Raw genomic sequence first — 12,317 nt, 5'->3', positions numbered from 1 at the left:
GAACGGGGCGGGGAAAAAGGGCAAATCACAGCGTTTTGGTCCTTCTCAGCCAGCTGTGAGAAGCGACCTCTTCACTCCCCGCTTTCGGGGACCGGTGGGGCTTCACCGCCCGCCCTGACCTTGCACGGCCGCTTCCCCGGAGCGCAACTTTCCCCCAACGCCCACGAGCGGCGCCCGTTCTTTTCCTCCGGCAGAGCGGCTGCCTCCGAATTTGGGAGCTTTGGGCGGAGAAATGGGGGCAGCGAGGCGGCTGGGGGTGCCTCTCTCCGTTCCGGCTCCGCTCCCACCGTCCGGTGCTCGGCTCCGTAAGGTGGGGACATCACCTCTACTGCTGTCATCTGCGAGCGTGCAGAGGGGGGAGGTGTGAGCTGGACGTGCTGGAAACCCTATGTATATCATGTATGTCACCCCCCGGTGCCTATGTCCCCCCCGGGCAAAACCCAGACACGGCCCCAGGCCATTGCTCCCCAAAAGCTGACCCTTCCCCCCCCCCCCCCCACGCCACGCTCCCCAGCCTTTGCCTCCACTCTGGTGGTGGAGGTGGGGGGGGGGGGGTGATTGGCAGGAGCTCTGGCTCAGGGTATGGCACTGATGTAACCCAGAATGGGACATCACTTGGTTATTAATAATAACAATTATTATTGGCATGCGAGCTGTTTCCTTGCAAAAAGCCATCGTGAAGCTGAGCAGTTGGTGAAGATTTGGGTGCCTACTTGTCTGCCTCTGTGCAGCCTTGGCCATAATTCCTGACATTCACCTTTTCCCCCTTTGAAAAATAAAGGAGAGAAAAGTCCAGGACAACTTTTGTGACAAATTAGACAAGGATACTTGAACAGTTATTGTGCCTTTATGAAGGCGTCATTACAGCTTTCCAATTCCACCGGAGGCGACCATTCCCCCCACTGCAGTCATTGCAACGCAGTCATTTAATGCCTCATTCAATCTGCAGTGTAAACCAACTCGTTCCTCCTTCTAAAAGAAGTGGCAATGTTTGAGAGAATGAGGGAGTTTTCCATCAAAGCTCTGACTGTCCACAAAGAAATATTCTGATCGTTAGAAGTCTCGGGCAACGCATGGTAAGGGCAAAAGCAATAAATAGAGCAAGGACAAGGGAAACTCTGTTGTAATTATTACAGATGGGAGCTGCTTTCTGGCTCTCTGTATTTTGCTAAAGCTGGGAGGTTCTGGTTCTGTTTATTGTGAGGATTTCATGCTGGCAGGGCCTGAGCTCTGGCTGCTCTCCTGCCTCCAAGCCCCACGGCAGCTCTGTGTCCCACATCTGGTAACCCCTCTTTTGTCCCCATGGGACTTCCATGTGTGCGGTGTGTTAAGACAAATGTAGTTAAAATTGAGATTCCCCCTTCTCTCTTTTTTCTTTCTTTCTTTTTTCTTTTTAAGATAACCTGTCAAAAGAAGTTCTTGGCTTTGTGTATTATGTGTTGTTTAAATTGAGCAGTATTGGTGTCTTTGAAAACGTTGACAGTGGGAAATCAGAATGGGGACCCACAGCAGTCAGTGGAGCAGCTTATGAGGCTTAGCTTCTCCTCTTCCCTCTCTCCTACTTAGTTCATTTATCAAACAGAGAGCCGGAGAAAGAAAATAATCAGTGGAATTTCCCTGCAGACCTCATTTGGAGGGTGACAGTTTCATTGAAATCTGCATCACGTCTCAGTTTTTGGGGGACTCATGCTCTCTATCATGCCAGTAGCTCAGCTCCATGGCCAGAGGGGCTATGGCACACCCAGAGCTGTCCTGTGCCCCACTGTCAGCACAAGGTTCCACTACCCACTGTGGGCTTGGGCTCAGCCCTGTCCCCCATACAAGAGGGGCTGCAGAAGGCCTCGCGTCACCCTCAGCCCACCATGAATTGCTCAGCTGAAGGCTGGCTTCCTTCTCTCCGCAAAGAATGTGACAAGCCGTATAGAAATAGCCAGGACGGATCATTTGAGCTGCAGAAGCAGTTGTTGAATGTGGAGGAAATGTGAGAATTTTAAACTGCCCTTTTCCAGCTGGAATCCTTCAGGCTGGAGAGCCTCTTATGTTGAACTGCTGCTCCCAGCCACAGTTTTTACTATTAGCCACCTCATTACCAGCTATGTATTATCCTGTGGAATAGCAGTTGATGTTTCCAAGGCCATACTCGGTGTAACAGATGCATACAGAATATCATCTTTACACAAAGTTAAGAAACAATGGTGCACAGAACAAAACATTCACATTATGCTCCTAATGCCAAAGTCCTGGGCTGCTGTAAGCTCAATGGAAGGACACTTGGGTTGGACAGAAGCCCCAGCCATGCCCACGCTAACAACGTATATGTAATTGGTTTTCACTCTTGGGAATTTTTTTCAGCAGATAAATTTTGCCCAGCATTCAATTCTACGAGTAAATATTAGAAGGAAAGGATGAAAGAACTACTGGATAGTATTAAAATAGAACAGCAAATACCAGCAAGCCACGAGTGCACTATTTCCAACGGATTGTTATTAAAAATAAAAGAGAAAAGTGGGCAAAAGAAAAGGGAGATTTTCATGGACAAAATTGACAGTTCTGTTATCCTCACCAGATCCTGACATTTCAAGTTCAGTTTTTATCTAATGATTCAACGGCCTTAAATATTTCTTTCCAGTCAATCAGGCACGACTATAGCTATTTTCCCACCTCAGACACATAAGCCCACATTATTATTTTTTTCCAAGCGTGCTGATATTTATTAGAGCCAGTGTCAAAAAACTTCGCACTCCGTTTATATATGAGCTTCTCTTTGGCCTTTATTAGGATGATGTACAGCCATGGTTAGGCATGCACGGCTCCTCTGACAGCAGCCAGGATTTCGTGTGCGGATCAAAGGTAGAATAATTCCCCCAGGGCGCGTCCTCCGTGTGAGCCAGAGTTATGAGCTCTGCTCCAGCACAGGGTGGGAGATCCTCCAAGTCACTCTGCAGCCCATCAGCTGCTCTTTCTTTCCTGTGGATGTGCTGCACATTGTTAAGCTTGTCTTTTCAGTGGGGTTATTTTTTAACCCGGTGGCACAAACACAGGTTCTGATGTCCTAAACGGGGCTGCAAAGTGCTGCAACGTGGATCAGAAGCGTGGTGTCTGCATCTCTCCATCCACGTCCTTAAGACCCCAATGGAAAGGTCAGAGATGCTACCTTGCTTTCGTACAAAAAAATCTTGGATAATGCAAAAACAAAGGAGACATTCATGGCCAGGCTGGATGGGACCCTGCACAGTACTTGCTCTAGCAGTTGCCAAAAAGCCCGTAGCATGGGGTTGGAACTGGATGATCACTGAGGTTCCTTCCAACCCAAGCAGTTCTCTGATTCTGTGTATTCCAGAATAATCATTTGGGATTATTTTTACATGGATGCACACTGCATGTAAACTTGTCCTTTTGCGCTTGCTTTTGTGGTTTCCTTTTCACCTTTTGGCCAATCTTCTGTGCATCCCAGCTCCTTTATTTTGCCCGGACACGTGAAAATGGAGATAAGAGCACACACTGTAAGCAACAGCATGGATTTTCAGGGCATCCGGATTTAGAGTTGCCAGAATTAGAAACATGAGCCCTCTGAGATCAGGCTAGGGCAATTCCCCAGTTCTGGGCCATAAAGCCAATCAATTTAAAGTGTAATAGAAGCCACTATTACTGCACCGGATTCCGTGTGAAGGAAGGCACTTACCGCTCATTTGGAAAGAAAAGCTCATATTCCAAATTGCTTTTTAGATCAGGTTTGATCCTACTTTTAGTGATGTCAGCAGCGACACTCTCGCTCAGCCCCGCAGTACCAGAATTTTCCATTTGCTGTTTGCTGCTCTCCCCATCTCCTCCCTTGCTGCACTCCTGTCAGCCCTGCTCCTCGTTGTTCCCCAGCGAGGACAGTTGGGATGCAGAGATAGACCTTATCTCCCAGCTGGGAGGCAGCAGAATGGATCGTCATCTTAATCTCTTAGAGGAAGCAGTTCAACAGTCGTGGAAGAGATGGTGAGAAGGATGTCTGCTGTGCTCCTGCACGCCTTGCTCTCCTTACTTTTTGCTGCTGCTGACACCAGTCTTCTAGTACCCCCTTGCTGTTAACAAGAGGTGATCTTTCATCCTCACTGGGCTCTGCTATGAAGTCCAAGACGAGCTGACTCGCTTTGGTTTCAGTTAGATGTAATGGTGTAATGCACTAATGGAAGTCCACAAACGTCAAAAGAGCCTGATCTTAAATGCTTGGACCTTTTCTAATATGTAAAACCACAAGCCATAATACTTGGGCTACTAGCACAGGATGCATTAACACATTAGCATGCTCTTAAGATATTATTTTTATCACACTGATGTTATTAAATTGAAAGAGACGGAACCAGCAGAAGTACCCTGAGTGCAGCTCAGCCCTCGGCTCCAAGCCGACTGCTGGGGGGATGTTGTCTGGCCTTCCCATCCCAGGGAAGGATGCTGCTGCCTTTCTGGAAGTAGAGTTTTTGCAATGGAAACAGGCATCCAAATGGAATAGCGTGGCTATCCCTTGTGTAGTAGCCCCCCATTTCCTTGTCCTAATTAAAGCAGCATTATGTTGTACAAGGGAAAAGAAAATGAGGCAAACGTCATCTTTTCACATTTAGCACATTCATACCGCAACAGGTCTTCTCCATTTAACCTTTTATCTAGCACTGCATCTCTTTCTCAAGGAACAGGGAAGCAACCTTTTTAGATCACTACTTCCAGACAGTCATTAATACAGATGCATGAGAAGGATCACAGGTCAAGAAAGCCCGACCTGCAAGGAAGGAGCAAATTAGGAATGTTCCAAACACAAGAGTGGAAGGAGCATGAGGATAGTCCTGAATTATATTTGGAAAAAATAAAGGGAATACTTTATTCTCAATGGCATAAAAAAGGAAGGTGAAAGAACTGATGGTTTCTAGGTCATCAGGGTGTGCATAGATAAACCATATATGTAGCATCATATAGCCATGTTCTGGACTCATGAAAATTGGCTCAAATGGTAATCTTGGAAGTCTACGCACATAAATCTATTTACATATTTCTGTATGAGTACACAAAAGAAACACATTCATATCTATATCCTTGGATGCTTTCATCTTTCTTTAACATTTCGTAGAACCATAGAATGGCCTGGGCTAAAAAGGACCACAATGATTATCTAAGTTTCAACCCCCTGCTGTGTGCAGGGTCGCCAACCAGCAGACCAGGCTGCCCAGAGCCACATCCAGCCTGGCCTTGAATGCCTCCAGGGATGGGGCATCCACAACCTCCTTGGGCAACCTGTTCCAGTGCATCACCACCCTCTGGGTGAAAAACTTCCTCTTAATATCTAACCTAAACCTCCCCTTTCTCAGTTTGAAACCATTCCCCCTTGTCCTATCAAAGTTTCTGTGTTTAGGGATTTGATTTTCCACTTGTTTTCTTCTTCCTGCACCATCCGTCTATCTCCACTTGGTGATCTAGGCACCAGCAGCATCTTCTCAGGTGGTTGCCATCCTGAAGCTGGAATTTTAGGAAAAATCTTGCTATGATAACACCTACAAACAGCGCTGAGAATTGTTATTCCTGAATATAGAGACAAACCTTAGCTCATAAGAAGGACAGAACTGTGGCGTGATGTAAAATCCATGACCATACTATTCAGCATCTCCCATCCACTCTTGTAGTTTTAAACAGCAGCAGTTTCAAAGAGGGCGAGGAGCTTCCTTTTAGCTGTTGATTTAACTAGGCTTAAAATCCAATGAATAATTTGTGTGTAGTTCATCAGCTTGTGGGGCTCGCAGTGCCTGCACACCACGTAATGAGCTGCACATCCAACTGGGAAAGCTTTATGGCCAGAACACCACTACGGGACTGTCAACATAAAACATGGAAGGGAATCAAAAATGAAATGAACGTATACAGGTTTAAAATCAGGCCCATAAATACGTGTCACACCTGTCCTCCGGGTGGTCAGCAGCAATCAAGCTGTGATAAACCAAATGCATTCTCATAGCAGCGCTGTCTGAGCCATCCTTCCCTCCGTGCTGAGCAAAGGGACAGCCCTGAGCAACGCTGCAAGGGCTGCAACCAAGGTGACATTAATACATCCTGCTAAATACACAATGAGCCCATGAAAATACAAGGCTAATTATGTTCTACTGCGTTAACCCTCTTAAGGAAAAAAAAAACAACACAAAAACAAACAACCCACATTGAAAATAGGTTCACAGCAAGTGTGTTCTCCACCCAGCAAGCTGCTGCACTTTCCCACAGAGGTCACAGTGCCTGTGGAAGTCGTCTCACATAAGGATTAATAATAATAATTTACACTGTGGGAGTGCCAAGGATTCCCTCCGTGTTGGATACTGCATGAACATAATATTACAGACAGGAAGTTCCAGGCTGGTGACCAGTGTGTGTGAACACACTTCTAGTTGTCTCTCTTCATACTCCAAGCTCAGCAACATGTGATGAATTCGTGACATTGCCGAGTTATTAATTTGAACAGGCGGTTTTCACGTTGTTTTTTTTGTTTGTTTGTTTCTAAAATATGCTATAAAGGAAGATCCAGCCTTTGGGATCTCACTACAGAAGGCCCCAAATTCTCACCCAACTAGCAGTAAGGGTGCATCCCCATCCTGCCAAGCCAGGGGAGCCTCCAGCCCAGGGATTCTGTTTGCATCTAAGCACAAAGCCTTCTTTTCACCTTCTTGCTTCTTGAACTTTTGAGGATGGTATTATTACATCCTTAAGTGATGCTGCTCAGGGTCTGGTGTTAATCTGGGCCATTTAAGAGGTTGTTGTTGTTGGGAGGAATCTGATTGTCCTGAAGAAGTTTGGGGCTAGCCTTGCAGAGCTGCTATGGAGGCTCCCAAACTTCAGGGCTTTCCCAGGTCCAACACAGGATGGACAAGGCCCTGGTGTCTCCCTGCTAGAACAATTTTGCTGCTGGGCTGCATTGTTGAAACCTCGGAGTTACTCTTGACCACAGAGGTCCTATTTTCTTATTACAACTGAAATATAGCATTACACCGGGTTAAAACATGTAGCAGCACAACAGCAAAACTGCTGAAAACCTATGAGCACACATACGTTGATTTTCTGGTGTGCAGTGCAGATGGCAACATTTTTTCCCCCACTCTTTGCATATCTGTAAGTGACTGCGAGGCAGTGTAGAAGGAGGCAGCTGCATTCAATTAAAGAGAAAGGTAAAAGGATTTGCTTTGATTTTCACGTTGCAATTTAGAGCAGAGGGGAGATGTTTCAAATCTTGTGATAGAGCTATTCAAACTGAGTAAAGTCCTGTACAGCACAGCCCAGGTGTAGGGAACTTTACAAAAGCATACATTTATTTCTACAGAAACAATTAACCTTTTGTCTCCTGCCATTCTCAACTGATCCACGTTTCAGGGCAAGCTGCTTAGCCAGCTTCAGGGGACACCGATACTCTGGGTTCTCCAACCCAACTGGAGCACAGTGAATGCACAATGCCCTGAGTGTCCCCCCTTTTTATTTCTTCATTTTATTTGTCTATCAGGCTTAGCTGCCGGAATTGTTTTATTTATTCGTCTTTTTTTCCAGGAGAATAAATTCCGGATAGCAATGAGAGCCCTTTGAATGCGAGCACCTGGGGCTGGGGGGACCAGCAAGGGGTTGCCGGGTGCATCCCCACTCCTTACCAGCGATGGCAGTGCGCGTCCCCGCCGGTCCTCCAGGGGGCGCGCTCCGACCGCGCAGCCGCGGCAGCGGAACCTCTAGGAACCCGTCGTTAATTACAACGATCGTAATTACAGCAGTGACATCAATCATAGTCGTAACAATAATCATAGTGCTATAATAAACAACTAAACCTATTTCTCAGTCAGCCTCCATCGTCGCTGCATCCCGTTTTCTGGATTTTTTCCCTCCCGTCTTTTGCTTGGAGCTGCAGGTTGAAGCAGTGGGGCACAGGAGTAGGGACACAATAAATCTTTACAGGTCGCCAGTCTTTCCCCTCAATTACCGACCTTTGCTGATGAACACAGCTGTATGAGTAGTTCTTCACAGATACATTTCTTGTGTACTGGGTGGGATGAGGGTTAGCTAAGCACAGATCTGGCTGCCTCCTGCTGCTCTTGCCCAACACACGTCCTCATTTATCCTCAGAGAACCAGGGCTCAGGCAAACCTTTAGCACCAAGCAGATTTCCCAGGTACACAGGTGACTGCTAAATTGCACTAAAGTTAGATGAGAAAAAAGAGAAAGTCAAGTGAGGAGAGCGGCAAATTCTCCAGGTGAAGATGGCAGGTGGGTTAAGATGATGGACTTTGTTCCCCGCTCCTACTTAATCAACGATATTAACTTCTTTTTCAGTGGATTTTCTCCTTTTCTGAATCTCACCACACCCTGCAGTGTCAGGAGAATGTGTTAAAAACGTTCTGCTATCCAGGGAAGGGCATAGTCTTCTAATTTGTGCACAAGGAGGAAGAGAAAGATATTTGGAGTTTATAGACAGCTGAATACTAACGTCAGTGAATTGAAGGAGACAGCTGACTGTCTGACAGTTGACCCTCAACATGATAGGGATGGAGACTGCTTCCATTGCAGCTCTGGTGCTTCGAGCAACAAGAGCAGCACACCCTGACCATTTGGACATACCATTGGTTTCAGGTTGCTCATGGGCTCCCAGGAAAGCCTAGAAAGCTCATGATGTCTCAGTCCAACACTACTTCAGAACTTCATCTTGTTTTATCATAGAACATATATATTCTATGTACAATGATAGAACTGCAAGAAATTTGCCTCACAACTGACTGTGTCAAAATGATCAGCCCTGGTGAAGGAAGGAAGGCACTGGATGTGTGTATTTCTATCCTGTATTCAGCAAACTATAGCAGGTTTTAAAGTGAATGTGAGCCATGCAGGATTAGAAAGGATTTCCGCCTCCCATGTAACCCTGGGGACCAAACCAGAGCATGGGCCATTGGAGGTGGAAGGGTTGTCTCAGCGTAAGGCCCCTCCTAGCAGCTCCTTTGCTAAATTCTCCATTTGTTCTTTCTTTCTTCCACTAAGGTAACCTTGCTCCAAGAGAAGGCAGTTTCCCAAAGACTCCTTGGCTAATTTTAGAAAAAAAGGCTAACTTGCCCCATTTATTCTCACCGTTAGGAATGAAAGAGCCTTTCTGCACCAATGGCTTTCTCTCTGCTTGCACCAGTGTGAGCGAGGAACGAGTCTGACTTTAACAGAAGAGATAAAAATAAAACCAGCAATGGACAAAGCCAATTATATTCCCCATTGCCTAGGGATGGGCAACCTAATTTGCAGCTGACAGTGATTTGATGGACTGAACCATCCTTTTTCTGATCCAGCATTCAGAGTAATTTTTATTGTAAACCAATCATTACAGTGTAGGACTCTCAGTACTAGCAGTGTCACCATGACAAATTCCCAAGGCAGCGCTAGTGTTGCTGCTGGGGGTTTTCTTCCCATCTTTCACAACCTGATGTGCTCTGGGAGGTGCTGGACACAGCACACCGTGCCCTGTTCTCAACACGAGCCCTAGGCAGAACAACCAGTGGGTTGAGTGAGCACGACGCTGCCAAACGTGATGGTACCAGCACCGGGGGACACGTTCCCAGTCTCGTTGCTGCTCATTTTGGCAAGGATGCTAAATTTAGTCTACTGGTTTGGAATATGCATACAGCACATTAAGCAGGGGGCTTAGCAGGGCACATTTTCTCCTGCATCTTCATCTGTGATTGGCTCCAATTTTGCTTCTTTTTGTGGTTTATAGGTCATAAAATTACAATTTTACTCCCTAAGGATATTGTACTAGCTTGTGTCCAACATCTGTGCACTCTAGTAATTGCTAAGGCTTAGTGCAGTGTCCTTATCTTCCCTGAACTGGGGTAGAAGTGAGGCTTCAGCCCAGCCTATGTTGGACTGCACCCTACTCCATTGGAACCTGATTCTCACCATTTATTCTCACCAGAACCTGAGCAATTCCTGTTTTGAAAAGCCAAATCCCTGTTTATTGGGTTGTTTGGTTTTGTTTTTGAGATGTGGGACTTCACCATTCTGCAGTGGAAGTACCTCACACTGGGTTATATAAGCTGTGGTTTGCGCAGATAGGAGGAAATTTGGAAAAAGTAACCTGGAAGGTACCTGGGGAGCTGAGACCCGTGGTTCCTGCAGACGGTTTGGCCTACATTCCCCTCCCATCTCTGTAAGAGCACACAGTGTACCCAGAAGGCTGCAGCTACACTTCTTTCCCCACATTTCTGCCTAGCTGTGAAATCTGTGCCTTCCTTCTTTCCACTCTAGTATCCAGCAAGGACTGATTAACGAATGATAGACAGACACCTACTATTGCTAACAGGAGGAACAAAAGCCTACAATTTTCATAAGACAGATCACTGAGACTGCTCTCCTCTTCCATAGTCTTATCAATACCTCTACTGCCAAAGCACAGCCTGAAAGGAGCATGATTAAAGCTGTCATGTCAGCCCAGAGAAGGTGAGGCAGGGTTGTGGTAACAGTGCACCTTTGCTTCTGCTCCTTCCATGCTTTGTCTTCAGCACAGCGACATGAACATAAAAGTAATCGTGCACTGAAACGCTATAAGGAGCAAACCATGTATTACCTAAGCTCAAATATTTGTTTTTATATCGATCAAACATATAGATTGATTTTATCAGATAAAAAAAATCAAAGTGAAGGTAGAGGAATATACTCATTCATTGTGGTAGAATTTAAGAGTACCAATAATTCAGGTAAAAATCTTAGAATCACGTAAGTGAAGTCAGCTTAAGTATTTGTACCAAGAAACCAAATAATTTGCACCAAGAAACCAGAAGTGTAGGTGTCTCCTTACTTAAATAAGTGCTTCTCCTTCCATGAATTCGGCTTGCTTTAGTACTTCGCTTTACAACAGGAAGGTTTGGTCAAGCAGCACGCTGTGTCCAGGCAGAGCCTTCTGGAAGTGTCTCCTGGTGCTGCTGGAAGGGGATGTGTAGCTCTGCCACCAACACGCATCTGGAGAGAATCATAGAATGGTTTGGTTTGGAAGAGACATTTAAGATCACCTAGTTTCAACTCCCCTGTTATAAGCAGGGGCACCTCCCTCTAGACCAGGTTGCTCACAGCCCCATCCAGCCTGGGCCTGAACACCTCTGGAGAGGTGTAATCCACAGCCTCACTGGGCAACATGTTTCAGTGTCTCACCACTCTCACAGTAAAGAAATCCTTCCTGATATCTATCCAGTTTAAAACTGTTTCCCCTTATGCTGTCACTACCTGCCATTATAAAAGTCCCTCCCCATCTTACCTGTAGGCCCTTTTCAGGTTCTGGGAGTCCGCTATAAGGTCCCCCTGGAACTTTCTCTTCTCCAGGCTGAAGAGCCCAAGCTCTCTTAGCCTGTCCCCATAGGGGAGATGCTCCAGCCCTTTGATCATCTTTGTGGCCCTCCTCTGGGTCCCCTCCAACAGTTCCATGACCTTCTTGCGTTGGGGGCCCCGGAACTGAACATGCTTGAGTCTCCCTGCTGTCTTTTTTGGGGTGTGGTTTGGTAGAGGAGCTGCTGAAATGGAGGAAGGTTCTCCATTTCCCAACAAGGAGAGCTCACCGTTGGGTTCCCAGGAGCCGCCTGCACAGGGGGTGTGTGTGGCTGCACGTCCCCATGTGTGCAGCTTGGGAAGCTTGCTGAGACATGCAGGAATATTCTGCTATGGGGCTGTGGCAGCTGTCGGCAGTTCTGGGATGTCTGTATGGAACTGGGGTGAGAACGGTGCCCTCATCTCTGTGGCGCAGATGGAAGCGATAAGTCCTTGCAGACCTGCTTCAAGAGCAGCCCTGTGAAAGGAAACAGATTGCCTGGGGCCAGACATTTAGAGGGTCTTACGCTTCTCTTTGCACTTGCAAAGTGCATGTTCTCTCTCTCAGTGAAATATTGCCCTTCCAGAATAGACTTGGATGGGGAAATGTCCTGCAGTGCACCCCCTCTCCCCCCCCCAGTGTGTTGCACTGAGCTGCCAGCATGCATTTAGGGCATCCTCATGCAGAGAAATTCCTATCAACGGGAATCACAGAATCACACAGAATCACAGAATTGTAGGGGTTGGAAGGGACCTCTAGAGATCATCGAGACCAACCCCCCTGCCAAAGCAGGTTCCCTACACCAGGTCGCACAGGTAGGCGTCCAGGCGAGACTTGAATATCTCCAGAGAAGGAGACTCCACAACCTCCCTGGGCAGCCTGTTCCAGTGCTCCGTCACCCTCACCGTGAAGAAGTTCTTACGCACATTCGTGCGAAACTTCCTATGCTGCAGCTTATGTCCGTTTCCCCGTCCTGTCTCCACGTACCACT

This window comes from Meleagris gallopavo, chromosome 11 (genome assembly GCF_000146605.3).
Source record: "Meleagris gallopavo isolate NT-WF06-2002-E0010 breed Aviagen turkey brand Nicholas breeding stock chromosome 11, Turkey_5.1, whole genome shotgun sequence".
Classification (NCBI taxonomy): Eukaryota; Metazoa; Chordata; class Aves; order Galliformes; family Phasianidae; genus Meleagris; species Meleagris gallopavo.
This window is presented reverse-complemented; position numbering follows the sequence as displayed.